Below are 19,009 nucleotides of genomic sequence, written 5' to 3' on the forward strand. Positions count from 1 at the left end.
GCTTTGCCCAGCATCTGACCTGCCAGAGCTGAGGGTCCTCAGAGAGACACTCTCACTTTTGGTTATGGCCACAGCTTGCTGAGGACCATGATGGAGTTGAGAAAGGGCTCCCCAGACCTCGTAGTACCCTACAATGGGTACTGTGTACATCCTGCTGTCTTTCTAGGATCTACACCAGACTCTGAGGTGCACAGAGCTCCAATGTTTCTAGAATTGTCTGGGGATTTGACTGTCTCTTGGGTTTTAAGGAATTATTTTATTTTTAAATTTTGTGTGTGTGTGTGTGTGTGTGTGTGTCTGTCTGTCTGTCTGTCTGTGGGGGAGGTATATGCACATAGGTGCAGGTGTCCTCAGAGGCCAGGGGAAGGTGTTGGATGCCCTGGAGCTGGAGTTTCACGTCGTTGTGAGCTGTCTGTTATGGATGCTGGGGACTGAACTTGGGTCCTCTGAAAGGACAACGCATGCTCTTCGCTGTCCATCCCCATTGGTCACGTTTTATGGAGGAGGAGAACAAGCTCTGGAGGAGAGGAGCTGCTCCGTCATCTTTCACCAGGACACAAAGCCTTGCTTACAGGGAGAGCTAGGGGTTGTCCCCCAATAAGGCCTGTCCTATCCTGAGGGTGCCCAGAGCCACTTACCTTTCTGGATGTCTCTCAGGAGTTTGGCTCTATCAGCAGCGCTGGCTCCATTTAGTCTCCCCACAGTTATCAGTCAGGGACCTTTCCTGTCCCTAGCTTCATAGACAAGTAGACCCAGGACAACCAACCTGTGTGTCATCAGGAGGGTCTTTATTCTTTTCCCAGGCAAACCAGCCTCTTTTTCTTCCCTGCTCCCTTCTCCTCTCTTCCCTTTTCTTCCATGAGGTCCTGATGGAAGGAAGTCTAAGACCAGGGCTCAATTTCCAGCTGTAGAGCCTCAATTGAATCAACGGAAAGAGAATAAAACCTCCAGGGGCAATGTAGAAGGCCAGAACTCAACCTGTGACAGGTGTTCATTGCATGCCCAGAATCAAGACACAGACTGTGACAGGGATCGAGGCTCAGTATACAATCAGAATTGTTCTTAACAGAGTCAAGACTCAGAGCGTAAGCAAGATCAGGGCCCAGAATATTATCCAGACAGGAGCTTAGTGTGTGACCAGGACCAAGGCTCAGTATATGAGCATGATCATGGCTCAGTGTGCAAATAAGAGCAAGGCTCTCACTATGTGACCAGGCTTAGGACTCAGGGCATAATCAAGATTAGGGCTCAGAGTATGAGCAGGAGCAGAGCTCAGTATGTGGCAAAGGTCAGACTTTAGCTTGGGCCCAGGAGCACAATTCATAGTTTAACTGGTTCAAGTATTGTTCTTCTACAATCCTAGGGCTTGGGAGGCTGAGGTAGGAAGACTGTTACTGTTGCAAGTTCAAGGCCAGCCTGGTACACAGACTTCCAGGTCATGTCCAGAGGATAGAGACCAGGCCTAGAAGGTGTTTGGACAGTGGTGACTAGGAGGGAGGGAGGAAGCAGGGAGGCATGTTTCTAGGCTGTAGATAACCCCCCATGGTTAAAGTATGTTCTAATGGCCAGCAGGCAACCTGTGTCACCCAGCCAGCTCCTGACCCCAGGTGACTTCAGGAAAGCAGTGGCCGTAGGCCTCTGTTGATGGTAAGGGTCACACTAAATGGTCTGTTGTCCCTTGAGGATAACTTCGCATGGGCCCTTCCTCTAACTGCTTTGAGGAAGGCGCCTCACGTCCACACTGAGCACCCATCCTGGACCCTGTGACTCAGGCCTCTCTCTATGGGGCGTTCAAGCTGGTTTGTGGTGGGAAGTGGCCAGCAAACCACAAATCCAGGAGGTCGCCACACCGATGTCAGCCACAGTAGTCTGACCCCACAGGGGTTAGGGATACATTTACTACAGTGAGGGACACCCTGCTCCGAGATGAACTGAAACAAGTTGGGGGTGTGAAGGGTCCAGGCGCAGGCCTGCTGTGAACTTAACCCACCAAGAACCCAGCCTCCCATTGTGTGAAACCAACAATCAGCCGGAAGAGACTGACTTCCTATCTACCTGTCCTCTTTGGTTTTTTCTTTTTCTATTTTTGAGACAAGGTTTCTCTGTGTAGCCTGGCTGTGTTAAGCCTGAGGATTCTGATCTGATGGAGGAGACAATGAGCAAGTAAGTGGGTTGCAGGGACACGTGGGGATAGGGGGACGGCAAAAGAAGCAAGTCGCTTAGCCTCAGTTCCCCTGCACAATGAAGTCAGCAGCATTTGGGGTTGTGGGAGGAGTATCTGAGACGACGGATGGTCTTCAGTCCCCTATACTGTGTAGTTGTGGCTGGAGGGATACCACACTCCCTCAGGCACCTTGGTCCAGCACAGAACGCAATGGAGGAAACACTGGATGCATGAGCTTCCCTAGAAGCTCCAGAGTGACTCTGATGTGCGGATGGAGGCTGGGGAAGGGCGACCTCTGAGCTGGACGCAGAGATGCTGACTAGAGAGGACCCCGGCTAAACTGCCATCACCTCTCAGCAACCGTGAGCATCCTCTGGGCACACACCATCCGTCTCATTCATTCACTCGCTCATTCATCAACAGGCGTCTTTACAGTTCCCCAATCCTTGTAGATAATTCTTTTTCCCACTGTAAACTTTGCAGGGATTCAACCCTGTCCAGATAACTTGCCTGGGCCTCATCTCCGGAGCAGGATTGTTTACGGTCTGCTGACGACTCTTCTCCTGCTGCCTTCGGTGTTTACATGGGCACGGTGCTCTGTCATAGGAAATCCAAGGGCAGGAAGGAGGTGGACGAGGCAGCCCCCACCCCCATACATGAGGATTCTGGGACTTGTCCAGACCTGTCTCTGGTGCACAAAGAGGACCTAGGGTAGGGAGCATTGAAGGACAGGAACAGAATGGAGATGTAGTTCTAATCTCCTTAGGTCCCAGTCTGTTAAGGGGAAAGAGCCCAGGCAGGCTTTTTGGAGGAGGGGGCATGGGATTGTTCTTTGCGAAGATAGAGGTATGAGCCACTACTGGGTATGGGGCACCGGGCGCTTCCCAGCTCTGGACTGAAAGCAGACACGCAGTGACTTGGTTTTCCTGGGTGAGTGTGGCCTGAGTGTAGGATGCACATTTTGTCGTCCCCACCTCCAGACTGTGTGACCTTGAGCACCTTACCTAACTCTCTGTTGCTTCTGTTTCCTCATCTCTCCAGAAGTAGCTGCAATGTGTTGAGCCCACAGGGCTGAGTTGCAAGAGAAGATCTGTTAAGAACAGGCTGGAGAGATGGCTCAGAGGTTGAAAGCACTGGTTGTTCTACCTGAGTTCAATTTCCAGCAACCACATGGTGGTTTACAATCGTCTGTAATGAAATCTGGTGTCCTCTTCTGGCCTGCAGGGATACATACAGGGAGGACACTCTATACATACATCAATTTAAAAAAGAAAGAGATATGATCTGTTAAAACAGGGGTGCATGTTAGACCTCCTCAGCCAGTCCAAGGTTCAGGGCCCAATAATCCAATAGAATTCTGCCTGCAGCAGGCTGGAAGCTAGATGAGGGCATCCCAAGCCAAACTGTGTCCTGATGTACCACAATCTGACTCTGAGGAAAACTGTCCCTAAAACCCTTTGATGCTGTGATCTCCAGGAGGACAAGCACATCTGGCTTCCAGCAGGGAAAGCTGTTTCTGGCCACTGAGTCTCTCTGGGGGAGCTTGGTGACTTCTCAGGGCAGGGTGCTCACTGACTCATTCGGTGCTAAATTCTGGAACCTGATTTCATCTGCTTCCTCTGAGTCAGAGAAGACGGTGGCCTAGCCTGAGCTCGCTGGGTCCCCAGCCTCTGCTCTGCCCTAACTCCTTCTCACAGTGTCACCCAAGTACAGAAGGTGGGGAACTTGGTTGGCATCGGGGAGCTCAGAGATTGGTTTTGCTTAGATGCTTCCTGCTCTGTCTGGAGAGAGGAAAGATGAGGCAGGACATGTGTCTGGCCCTGAGTCTGGCACTGTGCCTGGCACACGATGGACACTCAGCTGTTGCCGGCTATAACTCCAGGTCCATGACTAATACATCCCTCCCCAGCCCTTGACGGTCTTCCTACTTTTTTGGAGAAAGCCAAGTAAGGCATATAAGATGGCACATGTAGCCCCATGACATCTTGTTAGGATGCCAACTGTGTGGTGCCACCCCACTCTGCTATGCCTAGCTGCCAGCACACCTACTTCATGCTCCTGTACCTTACAGGCACTGTTCCTGTAGCCTGAAGCTTCCTGTGTGTCACAAGCTAATGTCACCCAGAGCCATGGGTTAACTTGAGAACCATCTTTAGACGATACTGGATGATCCCGGGTGCTCGTGCCCCAGCTTTGTTGGTGACCCCTTCTCTAAACCAATGACTGCATGGGTATTCTTGGTGTACAGTGTTTTATGGTTCAGACATGTAAGCTCACAGACCAAGGAATAGGCCAGTTTGAACCCACTGACTGACAGCACAGGGCAACCCTACTTATGAAGAGTCTAAGTCGGGGAAGCATGAGTTTGAGGCTGTGAAATCCTGTTTCACAAAACTAACCAACCACGGGGCAGTAGTGGCACATGCCTTTAATCTCAGGACTTGGGAGGCAGAGGCAGGTGGATCTCTGTGTGTTCGAGGCCAGCCTGGTCTATAGACCTAGTTCCAGGATAGTCAGGGCTACACAGAGAAACATGTCTTGAAAAAAACCAAACAACAACAAGCCAAACATGAGACCTTGACCGAAAGAAATGCACGGGTCCTTTCATGACAGAGATTGCTACTCTCTGGTCCATGTTTCCTGGAAACAAGGACTCAGGCTCCCCCAAAGAGGCTTGGCAGAAGGGGGTCAGCTGCTCTATTGGGGTCAGTGGTGTGTCATCAGCGGGAGTCCCTCCTTACTCCAGGGCTCTGGAGAGTCATGCTGCCCTCTGGTGGCCAGTGCTTACAGGTGTAGAAGGCTCATGGTTTGCGTCTCTGCATTGCACATCTGGCCTCCCTCAGCTCCTGTCCCTGAGGGCTGGGTGCTGTAGACTCAGGAGATAGGAACGAGGAGTAAATGCCATGCTTGGGCATGGGGAGAGAGAGAAGCATCTTCATGCTCCAGAAGCCAAAGTTTGAGTTTTGTCCTCTTCTGGATTCCTGTAGCCCTGTCCCAAGGATAGGACTTCTGCTCTCCTTAGCCTGGACTTCCATGTCCTTGGCATCAGCAGTGCTGAGGTCCTTCTGATTTCACTGTGAGGTTCAATGTTCCCTGAGACAGAACCACTGTTTTCCCAAAGGACAGGGAGTGCCCATACCCAGCAGTCACAGCCTGATGGGCTCCGTTGTTGGCATTGCAGGTCTCCGTAATCCTGGATCCAGAGACTTCTGGTCATCTGTCCCTCTGTCCTCAGTGGGATCTGCTGTGGATGCTTGAGGCATTCTGTGCTACCCCAATCCTCACGGTTTCCTGCTCTTCCCTCCAGTCTGTCTGAATTTCACCAGGCAGTCCCATCAGCTTCCTTCATCTATTCGTTGAGGGATAGGAGGGTTCATAGGACCATGATCCTGTTACCAGTCCCTCCATGTTCCCTCTCCCCTGCATCTTGCTTCTCTTGGTCATTTCAGAGACTTTATCCTAACTTGGCGAGAACAAAAAACCAATCTAACAGCAAATTTTGTTTTCCATTGTTACCAAATCACAGATTCCCTGTTACTGTTGGTGGAGGACTGGAAACTCCAAGGCAGAAGCAGGGCTGTTTTCCAGGTCTGGAGTAGAGAGGTCTTGGCTCTGCAACCAGGCTGTGGTCTGATTGAAGGGCCCTTAATTGACATCTCTGTCCGACCACATGCTGGGAACATAGGGGGAGGGGTGGCTAGATGTGCAGGCTCCTCCCCAGTCAGGCACTGCGGGCTGATAGGCTCAGCCCAGGGCTGGCTCTGTCTGAGCATGGGTCACATCAAGGACCACGGGCAGTGGCTCTGTGAATTTGCAAGACCATTTTGTTGTACATGGTTTTCTTTTTCTTGAAAGATTTTTCCCTCCAGTTTTTTTTTTGTGGTTATTAATTCTCAGAGTGGTGTGTTCCTTATGTCATTTACATACATGCATCTAAGCCACTCTTGTCTTCCTATTCCCCACATTTGTCCCTCCCTATGGGTTCCCTTTCTGTTCTCTGATAGGCCAGCTTCTACTTTCATCACCTCCCCTTACCTCCCCCAACCCCCGCCGGCCCCCAGCCTGGCTTATGGCACTTAACAAGATGATCTCCACTTCCCTGCAAAGGACATGTTTGTTCTTCATGGTTGAATACAACTCTGCTGTGTACCAATGCTACACTTCTTTGTCCATTCAGCTGCGACTCCATTACTGCAGCTAATGGACAGTAAACACGGGTGAGCAGGTGCTTCTGTGATGCGCTGACTTAGATTCCTTTGTGTATACACCCAAGACATGACATTTATAGAAGAGAACATACCTCAGGGAGGCGGGTGGCCTGTCCAAAGTCATGTGGCTGGGACTGAGCACATGGGGAATTTCCACATGTGCACTGACATGTAGTGGTGTGTTCTTGGAGGGTTGAATTACGGTATGAGGCAGAGTCTTCTGAACCAAGGTGGTGAGGTGAGTGGGGCCAGGTGGATGGCCAGGGTGCCCCCATCTCAGTCACTGATCCCTGAGTCTTTAAGGTCCCCTTCTGCGAGCCTACTGGAGGACCGTACTCTGAGACACTCTGACCCTCTCAATCAGCTGGTGGGGCAGACTGAGCACTCCTGCTCCCATCCTGGACAGACCTGCTCCCATTCACTCTTAAATCCCAGTGCGCTTGTTGATTTCCTGTGAGTACTTCCCTCCCCAGCACTGACTCCAACGTGAGGGCTCAATGTCCCTACCAATGTGAACAGCATGGAGGTGCTGACTCTGGTCTCGTTGATGGATATGTGGTGGGCATCACTTGAGAGCAGGCTGTGCCTGTGGCATTTAGACGGTGAAAGAATAGTGTTGCTGGCTGACATCTGGTCCCCTGTCACCTAGGAGTTCTGAATGGGGAAGATCTCCCAGGCTTCTGGTCCCTGTCCATGGGGGTGCAGGGGTGTGGCTGACCAGCCCCCTATACTTACCAGTAGCTAAGACTGCCCTGGGGAGATCCCAATGAAGGGAAATGGGGGAGAGTCTCCTCTTAGGGCTCTTAGTCTCTTTTATAAAATAATGTAAGAAAAACTCAAGTGGAAGTTTGAGGACAATTTTGTTAGAGCTAAAACAAAGCCTAGAACAGGCAAGCTGTGAGTCTCAACAGCTGCCCAGAGCAGGGACACGGAGGAAAATGCCATGCAGGTAGAGCCCCATGGAGGTCAGCCACAGGGTGGACAAGCAGCTGCTTGGAGGGGAGGGAGGCTTTAGAGAAGGAGTAAGAGAGCCCGAGATGTTGGGAAAGCGCAGTGTCAGGAAAGCGTGCTTAGGAAGGAGACAGGAAAGGAGAAACCGTGTACCTAGTGAGCAGGCTTCCAAAGCTGCATGGTTGTGGCCTGGTAAGTTTTGCACTGGAGAGGAGATTCTGGGAAGGAAAGCTGCACTGTCTCATCAGATGAAAAATTATTCTGCTCATCTCTTTAGCTTTGTTTAAGGTGAGCCTGCCTTCCTAGGGGTGGTCCTTTGGCCAGGTTTTTGTGTTGATCTTGCTCAGTCGAAATGGGGGTCTCTACCCAGGCTAGAGATTCTACTTTTTTGGCCACGAGGTTTATGATACTGGGCTTTTCTTTTCTGTGCGCCCTGAAAAGAAGTGGGGACCTTATGAGAAAATAGCGCTTCCTTGAGGGGAAGACAGGTGTGTGTATTCCCACATCCAAGCCTCCTGGTCCTTTGGCTTCATCTGGCACCTATCACTGTCTTTGATGACTCCATTGGTGACTTTTCTTCTTCTGTTACTCCTCCTTCCTCTTCTTCTTCCTCTCCTCCTCCTCCTCCCTCCTCCTCCTCCTCTCTCTCTCTCCCTCCCTCTCTCTCTCTCTCTCTCTCTCTTTCTCTCTCTCTCTCTGACAGGCTGTCCTAGAACTCACACTATAGATCAGGCTGGCCTCAAATTCACAGATATCCACCTGCCTCCACCTCCTGAGTGCTGGGATTAAAGGCATGTGCCACCACCACCCGGGAAGATACTGGGCTTTTATTGCTATTCAAACACTGGACTCCTAAGACCTAAATAGGGTCTGTTTCTATCCCTCTCTATCGCCTGCCCCAAGCTGGACCTTGAATTTCAGAGAACTTCATGGTGCTTGGGGAGCCCACAGGAGCAGGTAGAGACTCTTTGACACCTCAGGGCCTTCTTTTGGCCATGTAGTATCCACAGTTTTTGGTTCAGTCTGTCTCTGCTAGGCCTTAGAGGACTGAGCAAGGTCTAGCCTGGGGTTCTGGGGATAATGGGCTGGATCTCAGTGGTGGCATGTCCTGGGGCCAAAGTGGTCTGTGACTGGAGCTCCCTGCACTGTAGCCTCCTGTTCTGACTAGATGGTGGTAGGGACCTTGTGCTAACATATTGTCTGTCATTTTCCTCAAATGCCAGTCTAGGAGGCAGGCTGCAAGTATCTCTGAGTCAAGACCCTCCACACTCTTTCAGAGATCTTGAAACCACAAGATTCTGGGTCAGAATCACAGAACTGCTTGCTGCGCAGGGACTGTTAAGCCAGTGCTTGGATGGCCCACATGATCAACCCTGACCAGGAACACCACAAGGGGGCGCGAACATGCCATGTCTGACTCTAAACCTGGAAGGAGGCATTTAGTGGGCAGCTTCGTTTCTTGGCATTGTCACTGGCAGGAGCTTTCTTCAAAGGGGTCTTCCAGGTGCTGGAGTGACCAAAGACAGTGGCAGGTGCCAGATGAAGTCAGGGGACCAGGAGGGTTGGATGTGGGGACACACCTGTCTCTTTCCCCCAGGAGGCAATAATGTTCCCCCTAAGATACCCCTCTTCTTTTCTGGGCACCCTGACCTGGTGTCCCCAAGCTTTGCCTGTTGAGTCTCAGCCTCCTTCCTGAGAGGCTGGCCTTGGCCTTCGCACACCCTTTTTTTGCTTATCTGTTGTGTCTACCTATTGGCAGGCCTCTGCTCTAGACCAGACACCTTGAACGGCCCACTGAGGCCTAGGTCCATGTGCCCTCATAGAGACTTCTGATTGCTGCACCAGGGATGTCTGAGTGGGATCCCTGGCTCCCATCTATATCCTGAGCGGGGGCAGCCTGTTACAATGCTCAACAAATGTGCCATTGGCAACCAGAAGGTTCTAAGCTTGCAAAGGGAGTTGCCTCTGCCTATGTCACTCTTCATGAAGAGATGCAAACTCTGATGGCCCCCGCCCCTTACCATCTGCCTGGTAGTCTCAGGAGCTCCACTTGGACATTAGTTGCCTTCCATCTCATCCTGGGGAGGAAAGCATCTTGGTCCCACACAGGAACCAGTTATGTTGCTGTAGGACCTGTTCAGTCTCAGCCTGCATGGGACCAACAGAAGAGACTGAGCTTCTTGGTGCTAGATTATGCATGGGCATCTCAGTTTCTCTCCTAGTCTTCCCCTTGACTTACAGAATACATTGGTCCCTGAGTGGTAAGGAAACCCATATATCCCTAGAGGGAATATCCCAGGGGGCTTTGAGACTCCGTCTTGGAGGCTAATGCCACAGATGATCCACTGAGCCCCTGGCTAGCTATCTGCTTAGCATGGGATCCCAGGCCAGAATGAATCTGTATGGCCGCAGCCCTCCAGCTTGCCACAGTTTGGTTGTTTCAGACTACTTGGATGCTGTTTATGTTTATGCTATGAATAGTCACCACACAACTAAGCCACAGATAACTGTGTGCTATCACGGCGGTCGCCCAGCTACCCAACAGGAGACCCAGGAGTGAGCCGCGCAAGCACCATCTCTACAGTTCTTCCTCCACGATGCCCCAAGGCCTGGCTTGCCTCCAGCTGTCTCTGTGTCTTGTCAGGGACACTGCTGCTCTTTTCTGTCCCCTTCACAGCAGAGCCTGCGATGGGATTTGGCTTCAGATGAGTTATCCTGGGGGCTCTGAAGTGATGACGTTAACACACACAGGTGTGTTCCTGAAGCTTCCCTGGTTATAAAACTTCAGGCCACATGTTCCGGACACCACAGGGTAGCAGGACAGGAGACTGAGGATACCCCAGGGCAGCAGGAAAAGATCCTGGCATGTGTTTCTACTGACTTCCCTGCTGGTGGGGGTTGGCCTGAGGTCACTTCTCTGTAATTTGGGGTTCAGTGCCATTGGGAGGGGTGATAGGCTCTGCCAGTGAGGTAAGTGCTGTGCTCTTCCCAATGGTTACAGCCACTGAGGTTATCAGGATGTGAGGTGGTCTAGAGCCTGGCCTCATAATGGCTTCTGTTTGGATGCTCTCTGCATTCTCTCTTCCCCTTCTTTTACTCCAAACTCTTTGTCCTTTTGCTCATGGCTGTCCTCAGGAAGGAGCCTTAGTATGTATTTACACTGAAAGGGTGTGTCTTGGGCAGGCAGAACAAAGCAAGTATGGGCCACTCTGTCTTGCTTGATCTTCTCCATGACCCTAGGATTATAACTGTTACTACCATGGGGGAAATGAGCCAAGTCAGAGATTACATCATGCAACCCAAGGAGGGGGCTCAAAAGTCCCTTCCGTTGCATCAGCCTACATCCTATGGCTAGCTCAGCATTTCCCCAGCCAGGGCCCTTCCTTTAAAGACTTGCTGACCTGGGGCTAGGCCTGGTGTCTGGAGGTGGCTTCCTGGAAATCCACTTAGCATTGACCTCACCCCTGTCCTCTGAGCTAATCTGCTGAGCCTGTTGCCCCTGGGGGCAGGCAGCTCTGGGTCCTCCTGTTCCAGACAGGTCTAAGGCAGAGAGACAGGATGACTTCAGGGGTTATGTCCACATCTGCAGCTCCTACGCGAACAGCTCTGCGCCTGGAGCCTCTACCTTCCTCTTGCCCGACCCTCATCTCGTCATTCGTTGTATAGAATAAGACAGCCTGAGGTTTCCCATAGGAAACCTCAAGATTTCTCCACCCCTCCCACATGCCCCAGGACCTTCTAGTCCACTAATAGCAGATGGCAGGTACTGGCTAGCTAGGTTTGAATTTGGCTCTCCACTCGGCATCCCCTGAACTTCTGCCGGGGAATCTATAAAATAGGGCTGCAGAACTTCCTCTGCAGGAGTAGGGGAACTTTTGGAACTTTGGCTTTGAACACGTGGTCTGGCACCAGCAAGTGTCTGAAGCATAGGCTGGACTCCATCAGGTTAGTTGTGTCTCCTTTCTGGCCACTGGCTGCCAGGGCGTGGGTGGGATGGGAACTCGTGGCTTCCAGAGGCCGAATGGAAGGCAAACCCACTGTCCCCAGCACAAATGCTGGGATAAAACACCTGAGGTTTGGGGTAGGAGCCGAGGGAATGTGAAGGGGGAAAGTAAGGAGGAAGGCGCTGTACAACAGTTTCAAAAATCAGCAACTTGCTGGTCGGTGGTGGCGCACGCCTTTAATTCCAGCACTTGGGATGCAGAAGCAAGTGGATCTCTTTGAGTTCAAGGCCAGCCTGGTTTACAGAGCCAGTCCCAGGACAGCCAAGGCTACACAGAGAGACCCTGTCTCAAAAAACCAAACAACCAGCAACTCAAAGACACACAGCTCTGTAACGAGATGGTCTGTGAGCTGCTGAAACAGGTACTGAATTCACAGAAGAGCTGGGACCGTGAACTTTCTCCTAGGACCTCAGACTGGATATGCCCGGTTTGCCTTGACCTCTCTGTGGATCTTTGATGAAATACACCACATTGAGGGTCCTGAGAGGTGAAGGCAACTGACCTATTTGGGGAAGAGCTTTGGGAGAAGGTGAGATGACAGCAGTTAAGTACACCGTTAGGTGGCCTGGGGACAAGATGGGATTTCTGTCCTTAATGGTGTCCTTGCAGGATGATGCACAGAAGGTCTTAATGTTAGCTTTCTGGTGTCTTTCCTGCCACTGAGGAAGAGGGGATGAATGGTCGTCTTTGGAGCAGGGAAGAGAACAATCGGGAAGTTTGATTGACTGGATTGGTGTTGGCATTGGCACAGGAGCACAGGACTGGGTGGGTGTGGCACTTTGAAGGGCACATCTTGAAGGTTCCACAGGGTGGACAGTCTATTTAACACTGAGGCAGGGGACAATCAGGGTGGGGGAGGGGTTAGTCTTTCAGCTCATTCTCGGAAGTGCCCTAACCCCAGAATCCGCTTAGCACAAGGGGTCTCAAACTGATTATAGACCCCCAGGCTTGATGACTGTTGACTGCTGGCCCCTGCACCAGTCAATTTTCCTTGCGCGAGACCTATGGGAAAGCAGGGGGCTCTAGAAGTTCCGAGGAGGCTCTCTAGTCTGGGCTGCTTAGGTGTCAGGGTTTGAAGAGTAGACTAGGTCAGTGCCTAGGGGTTGCCCCCAGGCCTGGTAGAGATGCGCGCGCTTGCGACAGCTTGCACAAGGGTGCTCCCATTGGGCTGTGCCCCCACGTGACCCGGTGCGCGCCCCAAGCCGGCGTCGCCGAGGCCGCGCCCCCGCGCGCGCACGTCCTGACGGCGCTGAGGCCGCGTCCCTGTGCGCGCGCGTGCCGAGCCCTCCGCGTCGTGCCGGCGCCGGCGCCCGGACCGCCAGGTCAGTCTCCACCGCGCCGCTCGGGCGGGGGCGCGCAGGGGGCCGTTGGCGGGGGCGCCGCCTCGGGGCCGCGCCAGCGGGAGCGCGCTCCGGCCTGTGTGCTTGCTCCCGGCGGGGGCCGCACCCCGCTGCCGCCCCTGCGTGAACCCGGCTGGTGGCTGCCACGTGCAGGGCCGGAGCCGCAGGGAGGCCAGGCGTGGGGACGTAGCCAGCTGTTTCCTCGGTGTGTCGATCAGACTTGCATGGGTTTGGAAGGGGTGACTCTGCTCCCATTTCTAGGGGTGCAGAAAATTCCCCAACATCTGCCCGGTTTTCATTCTCCCCAAGATCCCTACCCAGGATTTTGGGCTCCCCTCAGTTTCCTTCTCTGCATAGCTTGGGGCATAGGACTCCATACCCGTCCCTGTCTCCCGCGTGGATGTCAGCAGGTCACCCTTGGAAACTGGGCACAAGGTCTTGGATACATAGGGACCGAGTCCTGACTCAGGCATCCTGGGCCAGGCCAGGTGGACAGCACCTCATTATCCATGGGTGCTGCAGCAGGAGCAGGGGTGCTGCTGCAGCTTGTCCAGGTGCAGAGCAGCCGGGTTAAGCAGGTGACTCCTGATGAGCTCGGGGTCTCCTGGCTTGGAGCGGCAAGCATGAGCTAGGTGGCATGCTTAGCCCCAAGGCAGGTAGAGTGACCATCTTTCTGGCCTCATCCTTGAGGGGCAGAGTGGGTTCCAGATGGCTTGTCACAGTGTGCTGTGTCCCATGGGTAAGTGGTGCACCTCTTTTTGGCAGCATGCTCTGGAGGAAACAGTTTTGGTGCTGAGATCAGTGTAGTGAACTCTTTGGGTGGTAGAAGTCACTGTACACAGTGCCTGTGGACTTAAATCCTCCCACGAGATTATTAACCCCAGTCCCCAGATGATCCAGGCACCGGAGAAGTGGATTTAGCTCTAACCCTTAAGACTGGGCCTTATCAGAGCCTTCTTCTTCTGCTTGGACTGCAACTAGGAGTGTGGACAACATGTGGAGCTTGTGGCCTGCACTGAAGCAGGCCTAGGGGCTCCTTCCACCTGCCCCTGCTCTATTACTGTGAATGGGAGGCTGGTCTAACTAAGGCCACGGGAATGTTCCTAAATGTTCCCTCTAGAAGGAGCTGGCCACCCCAAGATGTTTACTAGGCCCCCTGTCTTGGCCAGGCCTAGTGCTTGACTTGGAGGTGCTGGTGGTAGGCTTAGGACCCTGGTGGCTGATGGATAGGGTTCAAATAAGCTGTCTAGACAGATGGTCATTGTAGATGTTGAAACAGGAGCCTGCCAGGACTTTCCCCAGTGTCTCCTGCCATCACAGGGCTTGGCTGAGAGTGACCAGCCTGTCTGGTTGGTGTAGCAGAAGGGGAGCCAAAGGAGGGTCTCTTTCCTCAGACCTGAAGGCAGCTTGCATGGTGGTGGGCTGGAAATGACAGGAGGACCTCTGGCTGGGGAAGCTGGCACTCACCGACTCAGACTCTTGGCGAGTTCCCTGGGGTATGAGTGCTGCCAAGCGGCCTGCCTGACCTCACTGCGGTGGCATGGGGATACCGTACACAGAGCTGGCCTCTGGGTGGCACAATTCTTCTGATGCCCAGTGGTGATGGTGATGCACTAGGAAGGTGAAGTAGTGTCCCTCTGGCATCTGTTCAGGGACAGAGCCAGGAGTTGCTGGGACTGGAGATGGCAGATCAATGATTATTTCCTCACGCCTCTGGCCTTGCCTTGCTCCCGAAGAACTGAACCCGATAGCTGTGATGGGATTGTGTGCTATGGCAGGCCATGCTGGACCCTGATACCTATGATGGGATTGTGTGCTATGGCAGGCTGTGCTGGACCCTTTGTCTGGGCTGCCCTTCTCACCTGTTGCTTGTGATGGTGCCTCCTACAGGAAGCCCTCACACTCCACCCTAACCACTGTTACTGTCCCGCTCCTTTGGTCCCTGTATATATTCCCTTTACCATCCATATGTGTGTACCTGTGTGAGGCTGGGCCTAGCCCAGAGCTGGCTTCCTCATTTCTTTCTTTCATTTCTTCTCTTCAAGACAAGGTTTCTTTGTGTAGCCCTGGCTGTCCTGGAACTCACTCTGTAGACCAGGCTGAACTCACAGAGATCTGCCTGCCTCTGCCTCCCTAGTGCTGGGATTAAAGGTGTGCGCCACCATTGCTCAGCTTGGCTTCCTAGTTTCTGACCGATCTAGTCTTAAAGTTTTGGCTCCTGTAAGATTGGGACAGCAATAGATATGTGCTTTGAAGACAGGTATAAGGCTCAATCAATAGGGGCCACCCAGCACTTTCTCTGGGATCAAGAGGAGGTCTTGTATTCGGGAGAGGGCTGTGGCATGGTGTGGTACCAGTGGATCTTTACCCATCTGGAGTGGACTGGGCTGGTCTTAGGTTGGCAGTGTACATGTAAAAAGCCTCTCCTGTATCCCCCAATTGGACAGGCTGGCTCTGTAGGGGGTGGGACATAGAGGGGACTCCTGATGGTCTTGGGGCCACCAACAGTGCAGCCCCAAGCTGTGTTATTTCACAGTGAACAGAGTAATGAAGCATAATTGAGGGTCTGAGGGAGAGAATGGGGTTGTGGGGTTCTGAAGGCTCCAGAGGTGTTCACCTGGTCGAGGTTGTGTGTCTCCTATCAAGGAGTGCCTCAGGCCGGCACACCAAAACCTCACCATAGTCATTTTGAGCTGGGTCAAGGCTGTTAGGCCAGGGATAGTTAAGACAAGGAACAGGCTCCTAGCCTCATGAAGATGGTGGCCTGGAGGGGTCTCTGCTGTCACTTTAATGACTGAACTGAGACTCAGGAGCTCTCTTGGCCACCTAGCGTCATGCGGCATGGAACTCTCAACCTGGGGGCATTAGTACTTGAAAGGGACCCGGGGGTGACAGTGTGTGTACACAGTCTCCTTCCCTGGGAAGCTCCACCCTTCCCTGAAGTTCAGAGCACATGAGCCCTCTGGTGCCCACCTGCCTGTCTCCCTCCCACAAGAGGCCCTGGTGCCTCACAGATGTCTGCCCCAGATGTGGAGTCTGCTGGAAGAGTCTGAATGAAGCTGTGTGGTCTTCACTGCAGACCACACACCATCCTGGCTCGGCTGCAGTAGATCCCTTCTGCCCTGCCCAGAGCAAGCCAACTACCCTGGTGTGGAAGCTCAGGTTCCCATCATTGCATGGCCAGGTGCTGGGGAAGGTGCCAGTACAGGAGGGGACTCTGTAGTAGTGTCTGGTGACATTAATGGTGACCACAAGGCCCTTTGGACATCTTTCTTCATGCCTTCACCTAGGTTATGGGGTTATTATTCTCTTCCACAGCTCTATAGGACCTGGAGGTATAGGAATGTGCCTGGGGCACCCTGCTGGTTGAGCAGGGCTTTGGACGTTGCCATCTAGGGCCAGATCCCAGGCCCACCGCTGTGGTACTATGTGTGCTTTCTGGGGATGGGTTAGCAGAAGGCCGTTGGTTCTCATTGTCTGGTTAAGGACCACAGGAACAGGCAGCTCCAAAGTTACCAGGTGTGTACAGTTGAACTCCCAGCAGGTAGCTTGGTTCTCCTTGTCCATGAAGAGAGTGAGTGTCCACAGTGTAGCTGTCTGTGATGTGCTGGTGTACCTATGTGGAGGGTAAAGGTCACACTTGCAGGGTTGGGTCAGAGGTGATGGGGCAGGTGACCCTAACTGGGCTAGACCAGTTTGGACATGAACTTTAATGTCTCTTCAGTCACACTTTACGGCCACTGTTCAGCTGATGGGCTGAGCCAGGGGCCTGACCCTTGTTTTGAGACTACTGAGGATCTACCAGACACAGCTAGAGAGACAGGAGTTTGCTGGCTGAGGCTGGTGTCCAGCAGTGGGCTGCCTCTGAGCTCTGTCTTTCCCACCCTAGTGTGCCATTGTGTACATTCCCACCATCATCCCCCTACCTCAGGGCCAGCATTAATGTCTTGGGCCACTGTCAACTGGGGAGGCAGGCATAATAGCCTGTTTTACAAAGCAGTGGAAAACAGGTTCTGGGGTTATGTTAGCCAGAGTGTATGGAATGCCTACAGGGTGTTGGGCTCTTCTTAATACTGTCCTGGGCAATGTCTGCCACAGTAGGACACATCCTTCACCTGCTGCAGAACCTGAGGTGTGGCTCAGCAAGACTTACATCCTGAGATTAAATGGCTCCCGGTAGTGATGACTTTTGGATCCCATGACCTGGATCACTGGGGGTATAGAACTGGGGTGGGGGTGTTGGTGTGGGTGATGTGAGGCTCGGGGTGAGTGTTTCAAAAGGGGGCTCCTACCTCCAGGTCTGGGCACCACAGTGGGGTAACTCACCCAGTCTCTCCAGACTGCTGTTTGCCCTTCTAAAGGAAGTGACCTTTGGGCCACTATGGCAAGGCATTGCTATCCTCTGGCACTGGGGCCAGAAGGAGTCTAGGAGAATATATTCCAGAAATCAGCCCTGAGTTAGACATGGCCCCTCCTGCTGCTCTGCTCTTTATCCCAACTATGCTCAGTTCCCACCTTTGTTACTTGCTCTTCCGGGGCCTGTGTAGTCTGTGCAGACTAGAGAGGGAAGGAGAGGCCTGCGTGGATGTGCCGGACTGGAGCCCCTCAACAGGGTCAGGTTGAGGCACAGGTAGAGGTTACTGGGTCCTAGCAGGTACAAGGGGCTGAATGGGCCAGTGATCAGGATCAAAGTAGGATTAGGGTCCAGGTTTCCTAGTGGGTGGCCTTCAGGTGAGGATCCCCCTGTTTTTGCCCAAGGCTGGACCAGACCCATGACTGGCTGTGTATCAGACACATCGCTGATTGATCGCACGGTTTGAGGTACGTACCCCCAGGGGCCTTACATCCTCCCACAGGTGTCGTCAGGTGGGAGGTTGGCTTCCCTTGACCTCAGAGAACTGTGTTTCCATCCCTCAGTTTCTCCTTAGAATCAGTGGTGAACAGTAAGAGAGAGCTGAGGAGCACTCAAGAGCAGCGCTTGTGGGCTGAAGCCCGACCTGTGGGCCCATGGGAGTGAGGCATCTGGAGGAGGCTTTAAATGACTTGAGGACTGGTAAGTCGTTACAGGTCTGACTTAGGAAATTGGGGTCAGGCTGGGTGGTCGTGGTGCACGCCTTTAATCACAGTCCTTGGGAGGCAGAGGCAGGTGGATCTCTGTGAGTTCAAGGCCAGTTTGGTCAACAGAGAGAGTTCCAGGACAGGCTCCAAAGCTACAGAGAAATCCTGCCTCGAAACCCCTCATCCCCAAACAACAATAACAACAACAAACCAAAGAGAAATCGGGGTCAGGGTACCATAGGTCTAGCTGACCAGGCTGCCCCAGTCTCGTCTTTAGTTCTGAGTGGCATGAGAGATGACCACTTAGCTAGAAGGCTCCTGTTAGGCATCAGTTTCCCCTCTGTAGTGTCTTGTGGACCTTCTTTCCCCTCCTGGGATCTGTGGAATCCTATGGAAATCCGTTCCCAAGGCCTCGGGTTTACCAGACACATCAAAGCCAGGGCTGGCCCAGAAGAGGAGGTGGGCCAACTGCAGCAGGCAGGCCTGCCTGTCCTGTCCCCTTCCCATGGGACCAGGGCTCCCACTGCTCTTGGCCTGAGCCTTCCTGTGACTCAGGATTCCCGGAAGAAGTTCAGCTGTATTTGGAGGATCCCCTGTCCCACCCAGGATCAAGCCCTCCTGCCCCATCCATCATGGCTTCTACAGTGGCTCCCAGTGTCACTTGCTAGTCCCTGCTGCCTGTGCCCCAGAGAGGATGCTTCTGCTTTCTGGCAGCCCTCTCTGGCAATGCCCATTGGCCCTGAAACTCTGCCAAGGCAAGCAGTTCCTTCTAATCTCCCGGTCAGGGCAGCACTGCGGCCCCTCCTCCAGGGTCAGTTTCCCTCTGGCTGGCTGCCCAGAGGCCCAACATGTGCTGGGAATTGCTGCGCAGAGCTTAGGGGTGCCCAGGACTCCCGGTTGTCCCTCCCTAGTGATGTCCCTGCCCCCTCCACTGGCCTTGGGGAACATAGGCTCTGAATATACTGACCTTGGATGGATCTTGGCCTGCCCTGCCCTTCCTGGCTTCAGTTTTCAGACTTGCAGATAGGAGCTTGGAGTGGAGCACAGGCCCCGTAGTAGACTGGTGGCATGTCAGTACAGAGCTGTCCTGGGTGGCTCTTTCCTGGCTACCTGCGCCGGGCTGCTCCACTGAACTGGATGTTATCAGGCAGGCACGCGCCTGCTCTCTGTCTCAGGCCTGTGACCTGTGGAGGTGCTGTCTGTTGGTGCTTCATTCTCCCTTTCTGTCAGGTGATGCTCTTGGGGCTGCTGCAGACCTACAGTGGTTCCAGAGCTCACACACGG

General features: G+C 53.2%; 1 protein-coding gene across 2 annotated transcripts in view; it reads left to right on the plus strand.

Moving 5' to 3' along the window:
- The first annotated feature begins 12,533 nt into the window (after nt 1–12,533).
- Nucleotides 12,534–19,009, plus strand: part of Ptp4a3 (protein tyrosine phosphatase 4A3) — a 32,842-nt gene continuing 26,366 nt past the window's right edge. The window contains exons 1-2 of one of the 2 annotated variants that reach the window (XM_038344024.2): nt 17,451–17,488; nt 17,585–17,720. The gene's annotated coding sequence lies outside the window, so the exon portion shown is untranslated. Of the gene's footprint in view, nt 12,650–17,450; nt 17,489–17,584; nt 17,721–19,009 lie in introns of those variants that run through there. The other variant, XM_038344023.2, reaches the window with a different exon arrangement.

This window comes from Arvicola amphibius, chromosome 9 (genome assembly GCF_903992535.2).
Source record: "Arvicola amphibius chromosome 9, mArvAmp1.2, whole genome shotgun sequence".
NCBI classification, from domain to species: domain Eukaryota; kingdom Metazoa; phylum Chordata; class Mammalia; order Rodentia; family Cricetidae; genus Arvicola; species Arvicola amphibius.